We start from the raw sequence: 27,550 nt of genomic DNA, 5'->3' as shown, positions 1-27,550 counted from the left end.
ACACAAACGCGGCAGACAGCTGCGAGTACAGTCAGCTATTGCTTAATAAGAATTGGCGTGGCTCTGGGCTGGTCGCTATGCATGACGCAGGAAATCAGGCGTGAGTGACGTCCCTGCGATTCTGCCATTACGTCATGGATGATTTTACGCTCTAGTTCTAGGAATGCTCGAACAATTCCCTACAGTACCAAGTAGCCTGTACCAAATGGTGTAACCGCGGCCATCGTTCCATTGTGGTGTTTCATGCGCAGGTGGGAACAGCTGCCAATACTTTCCCGCGCCTGGTAGGTAGGCCGGCAACGTCTAGATTGTCTTCGCAAAACGTTTTCCTGTGCGAGTTATTTTGGAACGAACGATAAATCATAGCTCAAGAGGACAAAGGCCCAGTGCACGGAACAGGCGCATACCTTCCAACTTAAGTTTATTTAAAAACATCAAAATTTAAATATATATGCGCATGACGACCATGAATCATGGCGTTGTTTATAGTAGTCGAATGTTACCAAGGCAAAACCCACACAAAATCCAGACAAAGGCAGGGGTACCAAACTCCATGGTGGAAACGCCTTACAAACATAACGGTGGCGATAATGTGCTAGCAAGATTGCCTCTTAACGACTTCTGACTGCAAAATTTTGACGTCAGGTAGAATAGCCCCCGTGCACAGGACATATGCGAGAAACCGTAATTAAAGAAATTAAAGATATCCAAACAAGCTCCTTAAGAATTAAAAACTTCACCGGATGAAATATGATACTTTAAAAGGAAAGATTGCGTTAGAAGCCCATATCCATGAAAGGAAAGCGGAACAACAGAACCTAAAACAAAACTTTAAAGCGTGACTAAAAATCAAGAGCTGCATCAAGACAAAAATATTAGAATACTAAGCTAAAAAAAGCACGGTGTTGCTTCAGAAAAAAAAAACAAGAACATTACACATATCCTTCCTAGGAAGGCAATTTACTACAAATAAGCGTTACGCACGGCTCGACTTGCACTGAGTGGCACTGAAACAACCAAAATTGACGGGATCGAACTGAAACTTTTTGAAAGGACGTGTGTAGTGTTCCCGTGCTTCTGGTCGTGTCCCTTTTTGTTTAACATAGCGTCCTGTGCAGTTTTCCTAATATTACTATTCCTGTTGATGCCGCTCTAGGTTCTTGTGTTTCTTTTTCAAGTATTTCTTTTTATCTTGTATTAATTGTTTCTTGTTCTTCAGTTCTGTTCGATCTTCCTCTTCTGGCTGCTGGTTTATGAAGCAGCGTTCACTTTCTACTGTTATGCCATGTTTCATCTGGTTAAGTCTGTATTAAGGGGCAACTCCAGTGATTTTTCGATGTGAACGGATGTCGATGAAATTCGCTGGGTACGTTCCTCTGCACACTCCCGTCATGTCCAAAAAAAGCTGGTTTGAGAGGTGCACAGATTTTTTACAAATTAATTTAATAAATTGCTTCTAGCACCCTACGTTACCTGCTCCTCAGTTACAGGCAACATTGAGTATGACGTCAGGGGAGTCCCACTCAGAGCATGCCTGGATCATGCAGACGACAGCGACGAGAGCATGGAGGAGTCCACGATCGTGAACTAGTGCTTCGCGTGAAAAGTTGCTGTCCCGAGAATTTGCCTTTCCTGTGAACGCGCAAGTGACGAGGGGTGGCAAGTGGTGTTGCGTTGTTGGCTGCACGAACTGCAGCCCTCGTCATACAGAAACACAGTTTGAGGCTATGCCGATCCCGTTCAGCCGAGGTTAAGCCTATGTGTCACAGTCGCGTAGTTCATGCGTCTGCTGCTGGCGGACCTGAGCGACTGACATGAAGCTAATTAAGCCATCAGGATGAAGGAAACTACATGTGTGGTTCAGTTTTGTCCATATGGATTTTAAATAAGCCATTCCTCATGTCGTACAGTTCACACACAAAAAGCGAGAAGCGACGACACGGAGCAGTATTGATATCGGTACACTGTAAACAAAAAAACACCCAGATGGGCGTTTTTTGCTTGTCCTCTAGCGCATTCCCTTTTGTACATCTTTTTGCTCCCATTGAAAGGGCGTACGATAAAACTCCCATTGACGTGGGCATTAATTGGGCACACAACGGGGGTAACGTATACGCCCACTTCACCCCCCCCCCCCCCCCCTATTTGACTGGGAGGTACAATGGGAGTATTGTGAAGGAATTAAAGGCATTTTAGTTTAGGTGCGGCAAGCTCGTAGCGAAATGCATGGTGGCGCGGGTCACGCGCTTACGCAGTACCAGACGGAACACCGCAGGCCGAAATGTCGAACGCCGGCGATCAAGGCTCAAGGGAACTCGGCCGTCCGTGAGCTGCCACCCGAGCAGGCGTCGCACCTGCTCGGAGCGAACGCCGGCGTCCGACACCTTGGCCTGCGGTGTTCCGTCTGCTGCTGCATAGGCGCGGCGTACCGCCACGAAGCATTTCGCCGCGGGCTCGCCACACGTGGTCCAATCGACGGCACAGGGCCACCGCTGAATCGACCAAGTCACGCGCACACGTGGTCCAATGGCGAATGAACCCGTCACCGCACGTCTTCATTTTTTTTCCCTTTCGCTGATCACAGAGCCCCTCTTTGCAAAGCTTTTATACAGTCGTCCTAGCTTATCGGCAGTGCCTCCGAGGCCAGCAAACGCCTTCGAGAGCAGTTGCTACTTGCTGAAAGGAAAAATGCACGAGACACACACTGACAGTGAAGAAAATTTATTTTACACCAAATGTAAGAAATATAATATGTTCACTTCCGGGCCCAAAAGAAAACACATTTCTGCCCCAGTAAAACAATTATCTGGATTTTAAAAAAGAGCACTGTACATTGTAAGCATGCCAGTTGCTAGTATTCTACATGTCCTAATACAATGAAATTAGTAAATGAAAGAAATGCTAAGAAATCTTATCTCGTTTCATACTGAACTGTAACTACAGAGCCATGTGTTTGAACTGTTACTTTGTACTGACGCTCCACACTTTTGCACAGACTATATATTGAGCTCGCTTGACTAAGAGTAAAACTTCATTTGGCCTAGTTGGCACATAATTCTGAACTTAAAACTTACAGCGCAAACACCTAAGACGAACCGCAAAAGGCAGATACGACACACGCTGGCACTAACTGACAACTTCTTTATTTCTTCGTCGTCGATGCATATATATGCCCTAGGCCACACAACTGCACAGGCGCACACATTACATTACAGAGATCTCCCAAATTATCACATATGCAAACGTAGGAACTCAAATTCAGATGGGTGCAGGGACAAAGCTATGTCACTGATGCAATTATCATTTTGCCTTTTTATGTCGTAGGCCTCTAAGGCAAGCCGCGCAAGCTCATTCATGCTTTCGCCATGAATCGACGTCCCATCAAGTCGTGCCTCACAATTTTTGCAAGAGTTTATATGCGCAACAATGTGCACTCTTCTATCTACATTTTTGTTTACTTTTTGTGCATGTTCCCTGCGCGGTCCCTTAAACACATAAGGTCATCTATCAACTCAAGAAAATTGCTTGCAGGCATAGTGTTCCTTTGGCGTTTTCTGCACCGAACAAGCTTTTAAAGCTATGCTCCCGCACCTGCGGAGAGGGCAGAGGAGGACGCCGAATTCGGCATGATGCTTCATACATGTTGTGCGCGGTCGGCGTGGTTTATACAATTCACTCTCATGTGCTAAGACATAGCTTGGCTAGATAGGGCATTGCATCAATGAGCGACTCAGGGAACATGCGCAACAAGTAAACAAAAATGTAGATAGAGGAGCGCACCTTGGTGCGCATACAAACTCTTGCAACAATTGTAAGGCACAACTTGATGGGACGTGCTCATTCTTGGCAAAAGCAAGAATGAGCATGTGCGGCTTGCCTTAGAGGCTTACCACAAGAAAGGCAGGGCGATAATTGCATTAGTAAGATATCTTTGTCCCTGCATCCATCTGAATTTGACTTCCTACGCTTCCGTATGTGATAATTTGGCAGATCTCTGTAATGTAATCTGAGTGCCTGCGCGGTAGTGTGGCCTAGGGTTTATATTGCATCGACGACGAAGAAATAAAGAAGTTAGCACCAGTGTGTGTCGTATCTTCCTTTTGTGGTTCGTCTTAGGTGTTTGTGCTGTAAGTTTAAGTTGCTTGACTAAGCCATTCCTAATTAACAGTGGCTGGTATAATGAGGCCGATCAGTGGTATTTTGCATGGGCTAGCACACAAATATGATAAATGTCAAAGTACTAAATTAAGAAATTGGGACTCATCACACAAACAAGCTACATAATTTAGTGCTGGATTTCTGAGCAAGCTATTAAAATTATTAACCAGAACCCACCTTCTGATTATGACACATGCCATAGCGAGTAACCCGAATTAATTTGGACAACCTGGGGTTCTTTAACATGCACCTGTCTAAGTACACAGGTGCTTTTGCATTTCGCTCCCACTGAAATGCGGTTTTGTTTAAGACTACATTTACGAAAGTTCCAAACACGATCCCCCCTATATTTTTACAGTGGGTGCTCTTTAAATGGAACCTCAAGGTGCCAGGGAAATTGGTTCCATTTACCAGGTATTATATTTACTGAGAGACATTGCAGAGAGCCAACCAATTATCAGGATGGTGTCCTATTTAAGCGGCAGTTTCGAAGCGATTTTCGTTTATCGAGATTCCACTGTAGTCCATAATAGTGGATGAGTTGTGTTCTGCATGGACACATTAGCATGGCTACCATGTTTAGTTGAATATTGTGCAAGCAGCAACATTTCACTGTACCCAGTGCAATATATAAAGCCAGCAATGTAACATGTTGCAAATGCAGCCACGAACAAGTACCTTCCCTGATCACATCCAAAAGCAGCATCTTTATACGAAATTAGTCATGCTTTCTCCCGTTTAAGTGCCTTGTTTTCAGAAATCAAATCCTCCTTATCACATTGACCTCCAATTGTGTCATTCCCCGAGCTGAGGTCATTTGAGATTGCATTTAATTGCCCTTCAAATAGCATATTGGTCTTATTTAAAAAGCACATGGCATCACAGTGACCACCTAGACATAGAATTCGAGCTGCAACACAGTAGCAAACATTCTGAGGTAGAAGCCTAACTATTCTTTTGAATTTGGATGCATGCTCAAAACACTGCTACGCAATTGCAGACAGGGCTGATAGTGTAGCAACCAGGACAGATTTAACGGACATAAAGGAGCAAAATTGTGTGAGCTTCGAATTATTATTCTCTCTGAGGAACCATGCTGTCCAATTATAAAACGGGGATCAAAATAAAGTAATTGGATAGCAAATCTGCATTTCATTAAGTAAATAAAATACTGTTCATGCTACCTTCCAGGGTGCACACTACATTCCCTTTCCTTGAATGTGAATTTGCTACCTTTCCATGGGTTGCCAAATGTATAGGTGTATTGTTGGTCAAGGGTGGTGGAATGGATATAGGTCTCAGGCTAGAGGAAATATTTAGAGAAGGAGACTTGCCAGGTTGAACAACGAATGTCTCAGGCTGGAGCCATTTGGTTCTCTTGCAAAGATGCTGCCTCCAGCTTGAGACTTCCTTTGTTGGACAACTGTTGATGACTAATTTCGCCATCTTTTCATTTACCCTCGTCTTATTCAACCTATTGCTCCACGCAGCAGCTGCACTTTCTTTAAAAAATAAAGATATTAATGAGCTCAAAGGCTTTGTGCATGGCTGCATCCCCAAGTGCAAAAATTTGTTTGCAGAGTGAATGACAGAGTTGGCACCTTTCTTGAGAATTCAATAGGAAGAACCAAAAATTAAGCTAACAGACTGGTTATGACAACAAGTAAACATGAATTGATGTGGAGTGCCATTTCTTCATTTTGCACCAGGCTTGGGGCCAGCCAGACTTCTTCCTAAAATTGAGAAAATTTTTCTAATGAAATACATATTAAGAGTATTTTCTTCATAATCTGAAAATAAAAAACATGGTTATTTGGTTATTCATATTTAGTTGGGAACAGTGCAAAGGACACTGACGAAGTAAGGGCTTATGCAGTAATGCCACATAGTGCTGGCTGAGAACAGATTCAATTTTAGAACAGACAAACAGTTAAGTACTTTGGAATGCTTCCTAAAAGCCATAAAAAAACCAAAGCAGGAAGCAGTTGTACAAAATAATGTATGTGCATGAAAAATGCATCTGATCATCGGTTCGCAGACATGTATGCCATTTGCTTGTCAGTTAACAAAACACGTGTTACACTGAAACATTTCTCCTACAATTTGGCAATTCTGTGGGCTTTCATTATTGCTCGGGTCAGTTGGTTTATGTTGTTACTGCTACTAGTGTACGGTGAAGTGTAATGTAGATGGGCAAGTACTACTGACAACTATGAACATTGGCAAATTTTGCTGCACCAGGATAATGCATGCATTGTCCCGCTGCAGCGAAACTTTCCAGTAAACATTCACAGTTGTCTGTAGCACTTTCCCATCTTTCTCGCCTCACACTGTTCCATCTATAGCGCTTCACCATACTGTAATATGCACCACCGACACAAAATTCTACCCTTCTGAAGTTCTTACTGCTACTTCGCACTCGTCACATTCAGGCCGCCAGGCGTACTGAGCCCAATGTAGTATAACTGCATAGACTGGCAGCTCCTGTCATGGACTTATTCTGGTGTAATGGCACCACAGAAGCAAACGAAGACAAAGACATGCAGGACACAAGTGCCTAACCTCAACTCTCGCTTTAATAAGAAAACAGACATCATATACATCACATAGTGACAGGAAGTGATGTCATTAATTCAAAAACAAATTCTTTGTGCAATGTAGCTGAGAATGACTGATGCATTTGTCCTTTTCGTGCTAATCTGCCAAAGCTTAATTATCTTATGTACATCTGCTCATAATTTTTGGCTACAAGTTTTGATGAACACAGGAACGAACCAATCTATTTTGCAGTGCATCACTATGTGCGAATGAGAGTTATTCCACACAAACTTCATTAGCCGCAATCTCAAATTAATACAATGTGTGTATGCAATGCAAGCATGACTGGATGGGAATGGCTGACTGTACATAACCTCCGTTGCACAGTGCACCGCCTGCAAATTGTGCTGCACGCAACAAATTAATTTGTTTTCCTGGCTTGTCTTTTTTTCTCATCAGAGCGAATCTCTCATCACATGTTTCATACAGAAAAAAAATTTTTGCCCGTAGAGACCAGCTACATAATTACCCATGAAAATTACAAATGCATACGAAACAACTGCAACCACTTTTTTACTTCATCTCATTCATTATATTCCATATTCATGCCTAATTTAGTTGCGCAAATCATTGTTTTCTCAGGCCCTTGTTAGGAGAGTTTTGTGCTGTAATAAAAGGCAGAAGCCAAAAAAAGGAAAAGGTTGGTTGTGGTTGAAGCACAATATGCATCTAGTGAGCTAGGCCGCAAGCGTTGTGTAGTCTGCTGCCATCATAAGGCCGTGCCTACATTGGACAGGTGGGATGCTCTATTAATGCGAAATCAGGGAAATTGAGGGAGTATGAGTCATCCGTGTGAAACAATCCTCCATCACACAATGTTAAATACTGCAAAGAATGTGACTGCGGTCCTGTGTTCCACAAAACTTGCGTTGTAGCCAGGTATTACGACCTGACAACATGCAAGGTAATTGTGGCTTGCAACATTTAAAAAGTACGACGAATGTATCAGTGATCCATTAGTTGCACTGCATAAAGAATTTCTTTTAACAGATATCATCACATCATGTCTCCACCTGTTATTAAATATTGCCTGTTTCCTTATTTTAAAGCTTGAAGTGAGATCCGGTGCTTGTGTCATGTGCGTACATATCTTTGTTTACTTTTTGTGGTGTCATTACACCAGAATTTATATAACCAAATGGCCACACACTGCTTTTGTCATGTTATAGTGGTGCTTGCAAAGCCTCCCAAACAGCAGCCTATTTGGTCAAAACATGCTTTTGTACATATGCTCTTCCAAATAGAAAAGCTATCAAGAAGGTAACAAGAATCAAGAGCATTAAGTTAAATCCACTGCAATGCTTCACTTTTTTGCCTTTATTCCTTACACCTAAGTGGGTAAGAAAGAGTGTGAATGTTACAGAAATGCACTAAATAAGTTGTTGAAATTATGCAAAAATGTTAACGCAACTAAGCATAGATTTATGTGCAATAATAGACACCAGTCTCAATTTCTTTCCTTCTGACATAAACATAGTATATCTTATTCCTTTGGCATGAAGGAAAGCATATGTAGACCAGACAAGCTTATATTTGAATGAGAGCCTTCACGATTAAGCACCACTATAATGTGACCATAAGAGTACATACACTGTAAACAGTGCAGATGACAGCCCAAATTTCATAAGTGCAACATGTTAGCGAAAGCAGCAACCATTAACCCAGAAACTAATCAAATCCCACAAAATAACAACAAGAAAAAAAAAAAAGATTAATGTGTCAGCGCAGCACCTGTTCTCTGAAGTTACAGAAAAGTGGTATGCTTGTTAACAAACCTGAAACCACGGCACATTTGTATCTGACCACCCCCCTGCCTCTTTATGAGCTTTCGTGCCTTTGACAAGGCATTAATGGATATTTATTTGCTTGTCTGTTGCGAAAACACATCAATTATTAGTCAGTGCACAGTGCACCATGCCATTTATCTATGTGGACTCACTTTGTGCCCTTAGCACTGCTCTCACCTATTCAGAACTAAGGATTGCAAAAAGACTTGTTCCACTTAAATCTACATGCCTTAATATGTGGGTTCTGCAGTTGAAATAGGGTAATTATAAGTAAAATGCATGACATGTTCTGATGAACTTTGTTTTCATAATCTAATTGTTTATTTGGGCACATAACCAGTCAGATAATTTGTACTAAAACAAGAAAACAAATTCAACACACTAGGTTATACTGGTTGGTGCTCTATTGACTTTAGTACACACATTGAACAAACGACAGGCAGTGAGAAATACCAACAACCACTAACTTCCACACGGCATTATTGGTCACATGTGCACGATATAGCTACAAAAACCCAAACCAAAGTAGACAAAGAAAAAAGTACATTTTAACAGAAAAAGAACAAGACAAAAAAACTTCTTTTGGTAGCTAAGTCACAATCAAGGTGTAAATGACAGCTATAGTTTGGCAAGCACACATGTAGTTACTTTGCTCAGTTCCTCGATATCCCAATTTCTTGTTTGACAGCAACACCAACGGGACACCTACGCATATCTATTGCACATGCCATTTTTGCTCGCTCCAAAATCCTTTCGTGGTTATTCATTTAGTACCTGCTTCGCCTGTACTGGCATTGCAGGGGGGGTATACATTCTGTGTAATGTAACTTACATTCAAATCAAGCACACAAAGCAGGGAGGGAATTATCTTTGAAAACTATGCAAACAATTGCAGGCTGAAAAACCTTGCAGTCCCTTTGGTCCAAGGAAAAAACAATGTGAGGCATCACCTATAAGTAAAGGAAATTATAAACCTTTTTAGTGTAATCCCTTTCTTGTGAGGTATGATGATAGCCTGATATGAATTTCTCTATCTCTACATGTTTGGAACAGTATATGCTTGAAATAATCTTAACTGAAGAGATTTCCCAGTCTTTTAAATCCTGCCATTGCAGCTTACCCTTACTCTCAGTAATACAAAGCCTTTTAGTATGACTTCCTATTACAAATCTAACTGCCACATTTTGAACATTTTCAAGCAGACCAGCTGACTCAATATTATGGGGATTCTAGCAAACATGTACTTATTTGATTAGTGAATGCACATAAGCAAAATACCGCTGTTCTTTGAGGTTTTCGGGAAGCCAACAAAATGTGTATGGGTGGACACACGACAGCTACTACACCAATAAGCATCGTGGCCAACCAAAATTAAGTTTATTCCTATATGGGCGGGCACGGCGGAGTGTGAGCAGACAATGGTCGGCTTTCTCTGGAGTCATATACAAAGGAACCCCAACATAACGAATGCACTAAAATCAGCAATTTGGTTTGTTGTACTCAGATTCGACCGTTTAGTCAAATAAGTACATTTGCAAATGGATTGTTTTCCGACGGAAAGGGCCGCAGTCAGAAAACACAAATCTGAATGAGAAAAAAATTTTGAATTTGAGAGTCGGCGACCAAAGATACGGTTTCACGGTGTGTTAACGATACCTTCACATAGGTAGCATGAAGCAAACCCAGCCTTGCTTTCGCATCCACCCTGTCCTCTTTGATACTGCCACACACAGTGGAACGACACCATCATGAAAAGTGCTGGCAGTGGAGGTGAATGCTTTGTCTGTATCAAACTTCAATGCATCTCTGAAACTACAGATTATGCAACCCCGTGTACTAAACACGGGGGAAGACTGTGCACATAATACCACGCCATATCAGCACGTCTAGTCTTTCCACACGCAGCAGATCACCTCTAGAACAGGGTGTGCAGGCTCCAGATGTGCTCAGCTGCCCTCACAGCTATGGTGCTAGAAAAGAAGACGCACGGACTGGGCCCTTCTGAGGGCCCCCTTAAAAGCTCAGTTTGTCATTTTTTGTTTCTGTAATATGCTAGTGATAAAAGTGAATTTGCTTCATGCCTATTAAGAAATGTTGTACACATGGTAGAAAAATTATGAAAGTAAACATTTTATTACTTTTCACCTCTCTCAGTTGGAATATTGTACAAATGCATAAGCAGCCATTTTTGCCTTGTTTCATCTAAGATGTTTTTTTCATGCTGAAAGAAAGGCATGTGTTTAAAAAATAAGCTTGGTTGCAACATGTAAAGGAATTATGTAATGTCACAAAGGTTCCTGAAATCAAAATATATTTGTGATTTCTTTGCGACTGGAACACTCAAAAGGAAAACGACCTTTTAAACAGACTAAAACAAAGCCACAGCACATGCACCCATACTAAGCCAGGGACTGTATCAAGCTGATATGAGAAGACTTTCAAGAAAGAATTTTTCCCGGTTTGGGAAAATTCTTAAAACAATGGTTAATACCTGGCCCCACGCCTTAAATCTAGAAGGAATAAAGTTCTTAAGCTACTCTGTGTTCTTTCTTGAACCCAACAAATGTGCCTAGAAAAATGGGTCAAGTCTACATCTTGCCGCATCTGTGGCAAGGTGTGAACAAAAAACTCGCTTCAGCTGGCTGCAGTGCTCCCTGCGATGAATATTCAGGCAGAAAATTGTTACCCCAGTGTGACTGTGCACCCAAGAAAACAAAATGTGGTAGACTACATCAATGCAAACGGAAAAATCTTTAGTCCATGCTTGCTGGCAACCTGTGTCTGTATTGGCCTCTAGGAGAATTGTGGCCCGCACGTGCTGGAATATTTCCGTGGCATAGAAAACATTGTGTGATACCAGCTATCAAGTGCTACCATGAAGTAGCTACCAGCTATCAAGCTATCAAAAGAGCTATAGGCAATTTTGCTGCAATAACAGTACTGTTTTTATAGCATTCGTTGTGGGGAGTGCAGCTTGCCCCTTTTGCCGGAGTTCTTGCTCAACGGCGATTTATTATCCGTTTGTTATATGTGGAACTTGAACAGCTTATATTTTTGTCTCCTCAATCCACACTTCTGCTGCACTTTTGCCAGCATCTCTACACAGGGTGTCTTGATTGAGGCCATACCAAGTAAGCACGCTACAAGCCTTGTGTGCATCGTTTTCATGACTCTTTCGATGACCAAATTTCATTTTCAGTGACTTTATCAACTAAGTATCTAGCGGCAGCTTGAACATGGGTACTCATGAGAACTCGCACCAGGCTTGGTCAAATACGTCCAGCACTGCAGCACTGAGTAGTGAACCATGCTGTAAGAGTTGGCAACTAAATTGCCACCTTGTGATTGAAACTTTTCATCCTTACAATCAAGGCTTCAATTGCCCAGCCAGCGAGCTGCAGCAAAGGTGTGAACTATAGTCATCTGATGTCACATTCTATGTCATAGTGATAGCAGGTGATCCCTCCAGTGGTGGCCCTCAAGGCCAACAGGCATCCCTTTCTATGCACGTGCTTGTGTAGGACTGGGGAGATGGTGCCAGTTTGTTCTTCAGCATTAACACTGTTCACGCTGTATCAGGAACACATTTTCTTACTCAGTGCAATAGCCCTTGAACCTACATAATTGCCAATGAGTCCTTTGTCGACCAACCTTTCCTTTGCCATGTCATTTCCTTCTGCCTTGATGTCACAGCAACTTCAGCTATATGAAGCAATGATGGTGTTTGAGTAACCACACAGCCTTGCAGCTTTCCAACCTGAACATTGCTTCATTAAAAGCTGACATGATTTGGTCTCAGCAGACAGATCAGAGTTTAAAAGAAGCCTTAAACTTCTTTCAAAGTCATTCTAACCTTGTCAATAATCCCGTGCCTTTTGATGTGTTATTCAGCATTGTCCAAAGCAAGTCGGCTCTTAAAAATCAAAATAACAACTTTGTGAGGCCACCTACTAGGCTACCACTGTCTCTTCAGCCAGCCTGAAGTGTCTTGCAGCCATCAAAGCTGGAGTGCAAAAAAAACGACAAAGAAAAGTGTGGCAGACAAAATGCTCATGGAAATCCATATGTTTATGGACTGTTGCACTGACTGAAAAAGATGGTGGCTTCCCAATACAGTCTTGATGTACGTAGCTGTTTCAGTCACGAATAAACAGCCAGTTGCGCAGTCCTGCACAAGCACAGTGTACAGATGCCCATGGATTAAAATTTGTTGTGTGTGCATGTGGTACAGTGTACCACATTTCATGTTCCTGAGGCTGCAGTACACTGGGAAGACTGGTTGCAACTTCAATAGTAGGCCCTTAGAGTATTGCAGCCCTTTGTTCATATTTTGCTGCAGATTGTATCAAATGCGAATGCAAATTGTTTTGCAGGACACGTCAGTTCAGTTCAAGCAATTAGACAGAGTAACCCAAGAAATAGTTTAAGCCTCGAAAAGGTCTTAATGCAGTCCCTAGTTTAGTACAGGTTTTCGCCTGATGTTTTGGCTTCTTCTACGGTATAATGCTGTTGCTTGCTAGGTACTGGTGGTGTGATGTGCACACTCTCTTGTGTTGCTATAACGACAACTTGTAAAAAAGATTTTCCTTCCTAACAAACATTTGGATACAGTGCCTGTGAGCTCATCTTTTAACCTGTTTTTCATTTGATCTGTGCATTTACATTGAATGTAAACTAGAAAATATCAGTACTGAGAATCACAAAAGAACACACCTGTGTAACGATTCTGCCGAGATCGTGGGAGTGGTCCAGCCACAGGATGCAACGCAGGTAGAAAGGCCTCCTGAGTTAAAGCAAAATAACAATCGTTGTAAGATGCGAATAAAAAATTTTATTCTGTGAGGCTTTCGGCATGTATACTAATTACCACATTTGTATGTAAAATAGTTTTGCATAATAGCTGAGCAAGGTTAACGTCTCGCCCTGTGACTGTCAGCCAATGCTACTCATGGCAATGGTGGCGAATATGGCACATCCTTTCAAATGGAACTTTTGTGGGTTACATGAATTTAAAAGAACTTAGGTTTACATAATACATAACACCTGTGGTTAGAAGGATGTCTTGCATGCAGCACCAATGCCACAAGTGGCACTGCTTAACACTTCCAGGGCCAGACTTAGTACATAAACAATACAAATGTGCAACAATGTGAACAGGTGGTTAGCTGCTGCTATAACTCAAAGATTGCATGCATCATGTAGATGTGAATGCAGCTCCCATCAGGAGCGAGTTGCCCTTTAGTGCACTTCACTTCTCTTCCTCTTTTGTCTTCATTGCATGTTGGTGCCATATGGTAATAATGAACAAAAATTAAGCACTTCAGTTCCCATTCTTGTTTTACTACATGCTGTAAAGTCATCTAAGTGCACTTAATACTCTTAAGAATGTACTTTAGCCATTTTGTCAATATTTTTCGCTTGGCTTCACTACACCTTAATGTAGTGCAAACTCTAGACAATGCTTACAAAAAAACCTACTCCACACAATAACACCTCCAATTAACAGTACACAGTCTATGGCTTCGAGATGTGTACATACATACTTTATACATGGTTACAATGAAAATATAAGTGGCTGTTCTAATACGCACACTTAGCATACTGCATAACAGTCACCTGGTTCCAAAATGGCTTTTTGTTATCACCCATAGGACGGCCACAACTATAAATTTAATTCTGGCAGTAACTTAAGCCACGGCCAAAACCTTCATAGTGCAATCAATGAAAATTTTCGAATTTAGAGCAGTTAGACATAAACAGGGCAAGTAGTTTTAAAGTGTTAAATAATGAACTGTTATGGAATATGGCGGTAGAAGGCCATGCGCCTGAAACATAGGTACTGTTTATCATATAAGCACATTCTTATATTTTTGCTTAGTTTCCTAGGGATTGCATCAAACAGTTTGCTTGTGTAAATTTTGCTACATGGCTGTATCGTATTAGCCCTTATCTTTTCACATTTGGCTTACTGCAGCTTTATGCACATGCATAAAGCTACTACTGCTACCACTTTCTACACTACTACCTACTACCTACACTACTACCTTCAGCTGAGGGCCAAGCACTATGCTGTCCAACATACATGCATTTAACAACACCGAACAGTAGACAGAGAATGAGCAACTCTTTTAAAAAGTGCAGTTCTTTGGAGACACATTGATATATATCTGGAAAACAGAGATTTTTGCTAAAGTTATAACTTAATATAATTGGTACTGAGCATAATGCATCTTGCAATAAACTTGCATTTACCGCACACCATTATACACACTGCGACCTCTGCAGCTTCTCCACAATCTGGCACAATGTGCTCAAGCTGCCTGTAAACCCTGGAAGGGGTCTATGATAGTTTAAGAAGCTTAGCAAACATGAGAAAGACCTAAAATGAAGGTCAGAGAAGCAAAGCAAATTTTTAACCATTCCTCTCTATGTTGCTATGAATGTCAAGGTTCCAGCAAATGATGTGTTTGAACTGTGTTTTTAATCGTGCAATACTAGAGAGCACATTTTTGCAATAATAATGTGACAGAGAAGAATGACAGAAACTAACTTAATGAATATTTTTCTAAACTTGCATGAGGTTTTTATCATTATGCTGATGCACACACCTGCATACCTCTACTGTGAAGTCTTGTTTCAGTTTATTTTATTGTCACATAGTAATTTACATCATACACTTGTCCTGAAATACATCACGTTGGGCTCCTTCAGTATTTTTTGCTTACTGGAAACACACATGCCTATACAGGGCAAGCACTCAATACATGCAAGACTGCCACGGGAATGGCCACTCGAGGTCGACTGTTAGTACAGCGCAAAAGACGAGGACTGAAGGAAGAACACAACACAGGCGCTGTCACACAGAAACATACTCAAGGCACTTTGCGAGATTCTCAGGCTTCTTTCATGCTCTAAAAACACATTATGTAGCACATATTGAGCCACAGATAGCTGTACTGGGAAATTTTCACGTTGCTCTACAATATTACAATTGAGACTTCTTATCTAATTACATTTGAGAAGTTGATTAATTGATTAAGTCTAATTAGGTAATTAGGCAAAATGCAGCAAATCCAAGTATTTCCAAGAGACAGGAAACAACATTACATAGGTTCTGTGCAGCTAGATGGCATATTCATATTTTTAAAAGTTTGCTAGAGTTACGTGGGATAACCTGCATACCTCCTATGGAACAGGTGTCACACCAATCACTCTAAGTAATGCCGCTAAACTAGCCATTGCGCTCAAAACATACAGGGTAAAAAAGCAAACTCTAGGTAAGAGCATACCAAGGCCTCTATTGCTGAAAAGGGAAACTGATGGGAGGCGCCCGATCTCCGGCCATGAAGCTGCTTCATCCTCACAGTTGGCAATGAAACGACCGCAGCCGCAGTCCTGAAATAAAAATGAAAAATTTGACACTACAGTGATCACACAGAACACAAAAAAGCTGGTCACAAGCTTATCTTGGTGAACATCTGCTGCTACATTAGGTTTTGTATATTCGTCAGCTTATTGTTAAACTAAGCTTGCCAATATTTTATATCTTAATGGCTTTGCTCTTTACAAACCAATACCTTTGCCCAACCCATGCACATATGCACTACTTAAGCTATGAGATGTTTACTGATCCCTTACAATGAATGGCTTCTAAGACAAATTATTTCACACAAAAGGATGCATAACTTATGAGTGTTACTGACATTGAATACCAAGGTAGTACCTTTTTTTATAGACAATCGCGGACTTGAAGCACATTTTTCTCACAGATACAGGTTACAGGTTGATCGGTCTGCCCTTTTTTTTTTCACCAGCAACAGAAATTTTGTTATTAATACTCGTGCAATATAGGATGACGCTGTGATGTGTGATATGATCCTGAGTTGAAAAGCGCAACTTCTTTGTGTTAATTTGGCACCTAGAATTCAATACTAAATATCTGTACCCAATAGGCAATGGCACAGCAGCAAAGTAATTAAACATTAAACAAGTTCAGGTATCCAGAGCACAGCGCCAGCTGTTGAATAACAACATTGCACAAGCATCGACTATATAGATATAACGTAGTAAGTGCACCGCAGGCGTAGTGGCGGCCTCAGCAAAGAACACAGGCATGGAGCGACGCGCCCGTATGACCTATCACCGGCAATGCTATCGCGTAAATTGATATATCTCGTCACGGCACGGGCACCGTTTTCTGCCGGCCGAGGTGCCGGCGCCACTGGTACTCACCTGCTCCGGCCGCCGAGGTTCAAGTGACGGCGTATCCAGTAATCTGAACCCAAGCAGGACACCTGTTACCGCCAAGCAGTGCGCTAACAATAAAGAGGTTCTTATACTCTGACCGGCAGCTCATGCGGCGTTGACCCGTAGTGCCGTTGGAAGCTCACCACACGCTTTTAATACCACAAACGCGCCGCCAACATTTCACGCCCGTAGATCAAAGTCGACGGGCGCAGGCTCTACATGCTACGTGCCGCAGTCGCGCACTGCCTGCACAATCAACGACGTGGGCGCGAAGAGACACAGACGATAGAAAGCAGCGTACTGGCAAATCTGCACAATGCGCGCTAAGTGGGCGACCTACTGCACACAATCGCACGAGCTAGGGGATTGGCGTCACGTACGCGCCAGCTAGCAGATACCGCGCACAAAGAAGCGCCGCCGGTTCTCGCTCAAATGATCGCTGTACAAACACTCACACACGCGCACCGCAGTAAGCCCTTAACGAGCCGCCACATTTTCAGGCCGCGGTTAGGCGGCGAAGCTTAGCTCACCTCGCACTGCACGTAACTATTATGGTAGTGGCTTGCGCTTCGGGGATCATGTCGAATGCTCACATCCGCCCAATTAAAGACGCGGCAAAGTCCCTCATTATATAAAATCCTAATTTTTAAGTACACTTGCTTGACTCTGAGCACTCAAGTCGCCTCGATTACGACAAAGCTCGAAGAAACACAGTGATCGTGCAAAATGGTTCTGGACGGTCAACTGTCGCGCCATGTTGTATCGTGACCTTCAACAAGTCATATCAGCGCGTCTCCTCACTTAGAACACATGCACACTCATAGAACATGTAATAATCGTTCAAAGTCACTTACCGTGGAGTCTTGGGGGTTCAAAGCAGTGAGAAACATCAACCACGGTAGAAGAATGTGCCGTCGCTGGTCGAATGGCCGTCGCTGAAAGCTGCTTCAACGCGCGCGCGCGCGCTCCGAAGGTTGGTGTTCCTCCGCGCGTAGTTCCGACTTCGGCGTCCTCTGCAGCACCAAGGCGCGGCTACTCCGAACAGAAAAACAGCGCCGACACACATTGCGCGGGATATTTCGAATCTGACTGCAGAAATAATCCTACTGAAATTGTCGCTGCGGCTGACTGCCTTGTTGGTCATGGCTGAGTTATTCTTTTCTCTGTTTGGCTCGTCTCAATTTTCCCTACGCCACCGTTATTCCTTGAAAACCCCCATTTTACAACCGCAATGCCCCTTCAAATTGGGTCGGGGGTATAATAATGGTTCTAGCTTATTTTACTTCTTCTCGTGGGCGTACTCATTTTAAGCTAGGGGGGAAAAATGGCATATCAACTGTTAAAACGCCCATATGGGCTCATTTGTGTTTACAGTGTACGTTACCGTTTTCGACGGAAAGCTGCCCTCCGCACTCACCGGCACGAAGATGGGTGTATTTTTACGTATCGTCACGCTGACTCATTATTTAGCTTCCGAGGTGCACTGCTTGTCTCGTATCCCAAATGGGCGGCGAGCGTAGGCCCCTTTGATACAGCAGCGTAAACAGCTGCTTGGTTCAGCTGTCAATGCTGTCTATACTGGCATTGGCGTTTCGGCGAGAAAATTATGCCTTCTCTAGATGAACGATCGCACGCCAAAGTCCTCATATATGTCCACTTTACGTAACATATTGTGAGCATGAAGAGAATACGAAGAATGACAAGTAGGCAGCATAACGCTCCCGTACTACAGTCTCCCGCTCGCTGTTTTCGACGGTGCGTGGTCGTGCATAGCAGCGCGATTCGCAGTGATGCAACGGTGCCTATATGCACAAAATCTGCCTGTTTTGATATATTCTGGCATTATTTGATGTCAACGATGAGCGGCTAGTATTATGACTCAAGCGAACGACGAGTGGTCGCTGCACCTGCACCCACCCGCACCTGCACCGATCGATGAAAACAAATGCACCGTTCGGTACTTTGGACAGTCAGCGGCGTTCTTGCGAGACACACGTGCGGAAAGTCGTGCTCCACATCTTACAGTGAGCATACTAAGCGTTTTTCTGAGAAGGGGTAAAAGGAAGCAGCACGTATAAAATCATTGGTTTGGGCTACCCTTTGTCTTCATGTTGCAACACGATATGTAGCGCATGGGCGCTGGCTCTCGTGATGGCGGGTCGAGTGCGAACGGCGATTCGTGGCTATCGTATTCGTCAGAATCATACCTGTCAATATTTGACAGATCCGAGACCTGCTGCAGCTGACATTGCCACCCGAAGATCCGGCGCAGTCAAGATTCAGCCGAGCGTCTGCTCTTCGCTGCTACCGGGCGAGACCGGCATGCCTTGCGCGCCTTCCCCGGTTGTTACACCCATGACGTCACACGAGGAGGTTCGCTCGGCTGCTTAGTCAGGTTTCGGTTTCGTTTTTGCACTTTGTTGCTTATATAAAATTACTTTCGAACCTGCAAAACAATTCTGCTATCAGACGCGTGACAGGGAGGTCTCGGGAACGTAAATATTCTATTACTTTGGCATGGTCAAAAATTGCCGGAGTTGCACTTTAGAGCGAGGCTTTCCTTTGCCGATCCTCCCTGGTTTGGCGTGGCTGTCTGCCGGGTCGCTCAGTGTCTTGGCGGATATATTTGTGGATATAGTTATATGTATATACAAAGGTGCACGATTGACTGGTATCACACATGGCAGAAACAGGCACCGAATGTAGTGAACCGCAGGTGACACGTGGCAGGTGATAGACTACCTAAGCACACACGTGTGCTCCGAGACAAGAACGCTTAGGCACGTCGTCGTCGTGCCGTCGGGTCCATTTCAGCGCCTATATTCCGTTATGATGATTCCTTCGTTTCATGGCGTCGTCGTCGTTCTGCCATCTTAAATCAGGTGTCATCACTGCCTTGTCATTTCGTGGTTATCACGCCTCCGTCCTCATGCCTTCGTAATCATTCAGTCGTCGTCATTCCAACCTCGTCATGCAGTTGTCATTACGCCACCATAACCATGCCATGGTCATCGTGCCACGGTTCATCATTGAGTCGTCGTCATACAGTTGTCGTCAAGCATTTGTGGTTATGCCATCGCGGTAGCTCCATGTGGTCACTCTAACTTCGTTATCTCATTTTTGTCGTGCCGTCTTCCAGTCTCCGTCACGTCATCGTCATCATAAAGTCATCGTCATTGATGCGTCGTCATTCATTTGTCGTCTGGCTGTCGTCGTCACGCCACCGTCGTCATTCCTGCTTCGTCATCCCTTCGTCTTCATGTAACCGTGGTCATTGCGTCGTGTCATACCGTCGTGGTCATGCGGTGACGGTCGTTACACCATTGACATTCTGTCGCAGTTATTTTGTCGTAGGCCAGTTACTGTTACCGACGTCGTCATTTCATCATCTTCATGCTATTTTCGTTACGGCGGCGGCGTCCTGCATTTGTATTCATTCCATTTTCGTCATCCTGGCGTCGTATTTCCAGTCTCGACATCCCATTGTAGTCGCAGCATCGTTCTCATACAGTCGTCGTCATGCATTGGTGGTCACACCGTCATTGTGATGTCGTCGTGGTCATTCTATCGTCTTCGTAATCATATAACTGATTTTACACACTGGAATGCGCAGGGATAAAGAGAATTTCAGCCGCAGGAACACGTTACAAAGCATGCCAGAAATACGTACATACCATTATGACATACTTGGCGTAATGAATTACTTGTAATCAATTACATTCTCTTTATTTTGTAACTCCGCGATTACATGTTTACAAAATTGTGCTCTCTGCAATTCAACAATTTTTTTCTCAGTAACCAATCACATGCAACCTGCTATTTTATTGACGAAGCAAGCAGTAACAGACGACGCTGCTTTGAACACTTTAATTTCCGAGAGCTACAACAGAACGACTGCAATCGCGCACGCAGCAGCCTCGCTATTGCGCATCTCTAGACATGCAAACCCAGGTGATCCCAATTTACTTCCTCCTCCCAACGGGTGGTCACGCAGTAAGACTACGGATCTTTAACGTAGTGTCGAATAAAATCATGTGACGGTGTAATGGTGCTTTGCTGATCACTCTATGTCACAAGTCGCGACAGATACTGCAGAACGCTCAAACGTTTCCATGGTGTTTTACTACGATCATATAAGTAAATCAGGATAAACAGAATTGATGGCAGCTTGCTGTGAGCCTTGTAGTCAAAGCGAAACAACTTACAGAATATAGAAATTAGACATCACGTCCAGGCGCCTGGAGCTCTGACTCTTTCCTCTCCTTCTCCTCTACTCGCACACCGACGTAGTTACTGATAAGGATCACTACTCCCCGTCTGACCTCTTAGTCTTGTGTTTTATAGCGATAGAAATTAGCCTATATTGACACTCGAGGCGCATTAGCAACGTTGGCAACGCCACTGCCATTGCCGCCGTTGTTCAGTTCCACTGAAGGTGCATGCGCGGTTCGCGAGCTCACAGCGAGAGCGTCTCGAGAAACGCGGAGTACTTTGGCTGCTGTCAGTATTGGGGGCTCAATCCCATCGCTCGTAACCCGTTGTCAAGATTGGAGTCCCGCATGATTTAGAAGGTAGCTGGCCCATGCCGTCGTCCAACTTATCCACGCTGAGGACGTTGATGAAGGGAAGGACTTCTTCTCATCGAGAACGAGGAATATGGGTTTATTTACAGTATTTACATGCAGTTCATCAGTCTAGCAGGACTGCGAGAGAAAAAGTGTGCGTCAGTCTAACATGACTGCTTGAGATAAAGAGTGCTGAGCAACCGCACAACAGCGGTTTATCAACACTCGCTCCTCCCTCGATCCAAGGTAAGGGAAAACGTTCGACCCGAAGACGAGCCGCCTCTTCCGAGGAAGTACAAACACACACACCTACACACAGGTTCACGGTGCCCGCCGCCGTCCGACTGTCTTCGCAGAACTCGGGGCTTACTTCAAGAACGGTGCGTGGGAAGCGGCCTCAGCCTACGTTCCCTTGGCAGTGTCGTGTTGGGCACAAAGCCTGCTTCGTCGAACGCATCCTAGCTCCCGCGACGGAGAGTGGAGGACGCGCGTATTGTTCTCGACACAAAGTCGACTTAGTCACGCCGTGGCTAGAGGTTTGCGGCGGCGCTCCAGGAAAGTGGCGGCCACTGTCGCAACTGGCCGGCAAAACTTGCACTGCAGCTGGCCGTTCTTAACACTGCAGAAACGACCAAGTGGACACGCCGTCAACGCTACGCTACGAACGCTACGCTGCGCTTCGCCGAACGCAGCGTTCGGCCAGCGTCGTCGTCCTGCTTTCCGCTGCTGGCATCAGCATTGTGCGCCCGCTTATCGTACGCGCTGTAGCGTTCCTGCTTAGCTGTTATTTGTATACTCTGGTCTGAAAAGCAAACGTCAAGCTGACGTTATCTAATACTTTACTGCGCGTTGACTAACGCCAATCGTTTCCCGATGGTTTTTTCTCGTGTACGACGCCTGCAAAGCCACTAGTGGCGCTCATCACGCCAGCGTTTTGAGATGCCTAGTACCTGCTACAGCGCTGTTTCTTCAGCCCAGCAGGAGTTGCCTTGCGTGCTGCATCGCATCAACTTGTCGCACCTGCCGTCCGAAGAGTTCAATCGCAGCGCTACACCATGATGTTGTTGTCAATGATGCGCCCCTTCGGGAAAAACGCACAATCTTTAGGCGCAAGCCTACATGCCCCGTCAGTGAAATCGGCGATATTATGTTGTATCCGATAGGGAAGCGAGCGCCGGAGGAATGAATGAATGAATGAACTTTATTCCCCTTTTAAGAGAGGGGAGAGGCCGGCGGGAGAGAGGGATGTCTAAGTATTCCAGTCCCAGCAGGCGTCCGTCTCCACATTATATGGCTAGACATCCGTCTACAAGTAGCGGTAGGCCTCCGCTACCTCCTCAGCCCACTTCTGGAGGAAGGCACCTGGAGGTGGAGAAGAGAATCACGCGCCGGGGTACCAGGCTTCGCACCGTCGGGATCAATGTATCGTCGGCGACCGCATTCGCGCTCCTTCCGTTTGTACTTCAACACCACGGTGCTCCCTGCGCATGTTCGGGGCGTCTCTCGTTTGCATGTGTAGCAATATGCGCTCCGCGAAGCAACGCCACTGAGAGAAGTCTAGGTGGCTTTGAGCGAAGCGGGGAAGGAGAAAGAAGGCGAAGCATCTCGGAGGAGGAGGGTAGGTGGAGGCGCGCTGGGTTCACCTCCTCCGACAGTTTCTAGGGGCTCTGTGCTCGCCATGAACGTGCCGGGTTCGTCTCGTGATTGAGAGGCCGAGGGCTGAGCGATAAGGACGGAGAAGAGACGCAAGCAGCGGCAGGCTCAGAGCGAGTCGACCGACCTTAAAGTCGTCACCAATCGCCGGGAACGAGCTGAACGAGTCCGTCAAAACGCACGGACTTGGCGTGCCCCGGAGACTCCCGAGAAACGTGCTAGGCGGCTTGCCACAATACAAACAATCTACGCGCAACGCACAAAATGGGAATCGCACGCATACGAGTTGTCACGAGTTGATTACTACGCTAACAAATTTACGGACATTGTTTATGACCCTAAAAAAACTTGGCCAACTCTAAAGGACCTATTGCGGTACACAAAAAACAGCATTCCCCAGGAATTTACCTACGGCGATAAAGTACACACTTCGTGTGGCCCACACACAATTCGTGTGGCCCATACATGTCATTATATTACACAACATTTGGGGACAACAAACTCATAGAACCATCCATAAAGTTCGAGAAACTTCCCGATACCTGCAGGCTTGTCCAGCTCTGCGAGATAATGCTTAACCATTGTTAGCCGGTAAAAAAACGGTAACCCGACCAAGATAAATAAGTACACGCCTGGATGTCCACCTCTTAAAAAGGCATCGTCCTGATTCTACAAACACACGAGAAAGCGAAAACAAAACCACTCAAAATGAAGCAAAATTTACAACAGAGAAACAAAGAAACTAAGTAGGGTGTAGAAAGGCTTAAGACGCACCATGTGGAGGGCTTCAGCTCCTGCGTGGCGCCACTGTAATGGAAAAATTCCGTCTCCCTTGACTACATAGTCCAGTACGCGAATAGTTCGGACGGTCTTGTACGGTCCGAAATAGCGTCGTACAGTTTCTCGCTCAATCCTCGTCCGCGTATTGGAGTCGAGACCCAAACACGGTCGCCGGGCTGGTACTCAACATAGCGCCGTCGAAGATAGTATTGTCGGCTGTCGGTCCTCTGCTGGTTCTTGATGCGCAAGAAGGCGAGCTGTCGGGCTTCCTCGGCGCACTGGCGATAGGCGGTGACGTCGAAATTCTCTTCGTCGATGACGTGCGGCAGCATGGCGCCGAGAGTCGTAGTACGGTTCCTGCCATAAGCCAGCTTGAATAGCGTGATCTGCGTTATTTCTTGCGCCACCATGTTGTAAGGTAATGTTACGTGGGGCAGGACAGCATTCAACGTCTTGTACTCGACGTCGACGAACATTGCAAGCATCTCGGCGAGCCACTCCGTAAGACCATTCGTCTGCGGATGGTAGGCAGTTGCCCTCCTGAAACTTATCTGGCTCTATTGCAAAATGGTCTGGGTGAGCTCTGCAGGGAAGGCCGTTCTCTGTCGGTGATCAGGACTTTTAGGACCCCATCTCACAGAAGGATGTTTTGCAGCAGGTGGAGCTTTCGTTTAAACCAGCAGCGGGTAAGGTAGTCGGTAGCCACGACGATCCACTTGTTTCCAGATGTTGATGTCGGGAAGGTTTCCAACAAATCCATCCCGATTTGCTGTAGTGGTCCGCAAGGAAGCTCGATCAGCTGTAGTAATCCTGCCGGCATTGTCAGTGGTGTCTTGCGTCACTGGCAGTCTCGACATGTCTCGACGTAAGGGGCGACGTCGGCGGTCAGGCGCGGCGAATAGTAATTCTCTTGTATGCTTACGAGCGCACGGGAAAAGCAGAGGTGCTCGGCTGTCTTATCATCGTGCAGGGCGTGGAACACTTCAGACCGGACTGCTGCATGTATCTTCCAATCTGAGGTCATGGCTTTTAATTAAGACTGTGCTATCACCGTACATCCATTACTATCAACCACAGCCTTCTCATTTCCGCCATTATCACAAAACGCATTTTAGTTGGCACCCATAAAAGCCCAGCTTAAATTTTTAAACAAATCTTTTGTGCTGAATGTAAGCTTGCTTCTGAAAAGCCCCCTATACTAACATACGAAAGGAGCTGTAGAATTTGCGAGAAAAGCTTCTACGTTTATATTGATACATGCACTACTCCCAAGTCAGCTTGCCAACAGAATTGGGAAAATATTATCCTGCCACATTTCATGTACGTACATGGGCTAACATGTGTTGATAACTCAACTGAAAGTTCTTGTTCTGCTCTCCGAAATTCTATTACATTATTTGTATTACAGGCATACTCGGCACAGAACCAACAACACACAATAAGTATTGTTAAACAGCCAGTCACATCCGTGAACGAAACAATGTATTTGATTTCAGGTATTTTTTTGGCCCGTCACAAAAGCAGTGCTGTACGTTTTGTTCGACCTTGAGTACTGCTCACTGTGGCACAGGTTCCCGGCTAGAATGACTCGGTCATTCACCACAAGAGGGCCACAGATAGTGTTGCCAAGATGGTTGTGAACGAAGCCGACCAATGGCTGTGACACATCTCATGGCTTGCTCACAAAGAGGACAGCATCATTATTGCAGTGGTCAGGCTGCACCAAAAACTTCACGGTAAGTGCATTGGCTTGTGAACTCAAACCATTATACTTGCAGGCCATCATGATGCGTTTGACAATTTGAATAGGCACAGCTTTGGCTGACAGCACTATCTTGTTGAGTTGACCAATGTGGGCTTCAAAACTGAATCAGTAGAGTGCCCAAAATGGTCCTTGTTGGACAACACTCCTTCGGATGTGCAGTATCTGGTGCACATTGTACGACATAGGCATTTCATCATATAAGAGCCGCACATCAACTACAAACCGTATAAAGCAGTTCGTAGTAACATTAATATCGCCTGTGCTCACTGCGTCTTGCAGCAGCAGTGCGATGGCTTGTACGGGAAGTGAACAATGGTTAAACTGTGCTGGCGAAACCCCCTCAAGGCGTGTTAGTTCAAAGCACAATAACTACGGCTGCCATTAAGGCGCTTTCCAATATTTTTGTACAGAAAGAGAGCGAGGGAGACGTGACATACAAAGGTGGTGCTTGGTTGCACATGGGCGTTCATCAATGATTGACGTAACTTGTGGTGAGCCAATGTAACGCTCTTCGTTCCCAGTAGACATCCAAAGTTCCGCAAAATGCCGTGGTAGCCCAAAAGGCTCACTCACACTAGGCCGACCCGACACCGACTTTGCTCTGCAAAATGTCGGCGACAGCCAACACTTTTTTACCTTCGCGTCGGTGCCTCCATCACACTGTACCGACGCCGACCTTTCCGCCGACCGTCGGCAGATTGTCGGCGTCGGTACAGTGTGACATAGGCACCGACACGAAGGTAAAAAACGCTGTCTCCGACAGTCGGCAGACCGAAATCGGTGTCGGGTCGGCCTAGTGTGAACGAGCCTTAACAGAATACAATGCATGTAATTTGAGGGGAAGCCACAGATTGGGAAGTGTGGCAGGGTCATAAGACGAGCTAGACCTCTTAAACCTTTGTGCACTTAGTGCAAAAAAATGCCTTCTCCATGTGTTTCTTTGTATTTTCTGCATTTCTTTCACACTTCGTGTTCATGTCCAAGGTGTACTTCACAGTTCCTGCTTCTCAAAGCAAGAAAAACGCAAATGAAACATGAAAGGTTTTGCCTGTACAGATAAATTATTTGGTCTAACGTTTGAAGTAGCACGCTGATTTATGAGGGACTCTCTAGTGGACAGCTCGGATTAATTCTGACAACCTGACTTTTTCCATGCATCCAAAGCCCAGTAAATGAGTGATTTCGCTTTCTGCCTTTTCCAGAACGATGCTACCCCAGCCGAGAATTGAATCTGCCACCTCAAGCCGGGCAGCACAATGCCATAGCCAGGAAGCCAATGCAGTGAATTGCCAATTCAGTTACTGCCCGACAACAATAATCCCGATTATTGTGGACTCCAACTAGCATACGGTTTCAATTCTAACGTTCACGTGAGATTACGTAATGTAGAGGTTCAAAACGCGGCATTCTACCAATGTAAAAATAAATTGCGAGAAGAAGTATGCCAATAATATATTTAAACTGTCCAGCTTCACACCTTAGCTAATCATCAGCATATTGAAAGTGACAATAAAAATGTTAGAGCTACGCGTAAAAATTAAGAGGCATTCAAAAAACGGCAAGATTTGTCACCAGCTGTGCTCACTAACCACAATCTTTCCACGATAAAGGTACCACCTGTAACCGTAATACCCATCGTACTGGGTGAAGTTCTTAAGTTATGCTCGAGCCTGATGGCCTGCACAACAGCTCAGGCAGTACACCTGCAGCAACCACATATGTTATCATCATGTTGACTGTTGTTTTCGTCTTAAAACATGCATTCTATTTTTACAAATTTTTCAACACAATTGGTCAAGCCATCACTGTAGAAGCTTCTCTGCTGTTAAGCAGAGAAATCATCTATGCCATTTTAGATATGTCATGTGCCTTTTCTAGTAGGCATACAAACTTAAGTATCTGCTTCAAACAGTAGTTCTGATGACATGCAGGTCGAACATTAGCTGCTTGTAGCTTAGCGAAACAGCACTTGTGCAGATTGGCATGAGTGAAAACAG

The 27,550-nt window shown here is 44.6% G+C and overlaps 3 long non-coding RNA genes across 4 annotated transcripts in view; 1 reads left to right on the top strand and 2 right to left on the bottom strand.

Annotated features, from left to right (window-relative positions):
* The window catches only part of LOC129386461 (uncharacterized), a 42,374-nt gene extending 23,892 nt beyond the window's left edge, over positions 1 to 18,482 (bottom strand). Inside the window, exon 1 of the long non-coding RNA XR_008613830.2 lies at positions 18,175 to 18,482. This is a non-coding gene — a long non-coding RNA (uncharacterized lncRNA). The remainder of the gene's footprint in view (positions 1 to 18,174) is intronic.
* Positions 19 to 27,549, top strand: LOC129386462 (uncharacterized). 2 transcript variants are annotated; one of them, XR_008613831.1, is made up of 3 exons: positions 19 to 251; positions 25,359 to 25,524; positions 26,756 to 27,549. It is a non-coding gene; the product is annotated as an uncharacterized lncRNA (long non-coding RNA). The 2 variants fall into 2 exon arrangements; XR_008613832.1 differs by having other exon boundaries at positions 34 to 100.
* On the bottom strand, positions 2,706 to 17,788 carry LOC129386460 (uncharacterized). Its single transcript, XR_008613829.2, has 4 exons — positions 17,645 to 17,788; positions 15,833 to 15,938; positions 13,257 to 13,326; positions 2,706 to 5,891 (listed from the first exon to the last, which is right to left on the bottom strand). It is a non-coding gene; the product is annotated as an uncharacterized lncRNA (long non-coding RNA).
* Position 27,550: the final 1 nt, after the last annotated feature.

This window comes from Dermacentor andersoni, chromosome 4, assembly GCF_023375885.2.
Source record: "Dermacentor andersoni chromosome 4, qqDerAnde1_hic_scaffold, whole genome shotgun sequence".
Classification (NCBI taxonomy): Eukaryota; Metazoa; Arthropoda; class Arachnida; order Ixodida; family Ixodidae; genus Dermacentor; species Dermacentor andersoni.
Note: the sequence above shows the minus strand (reverse complement) of the source record. Positions and strands in the feature narration are given on the sequence as shown.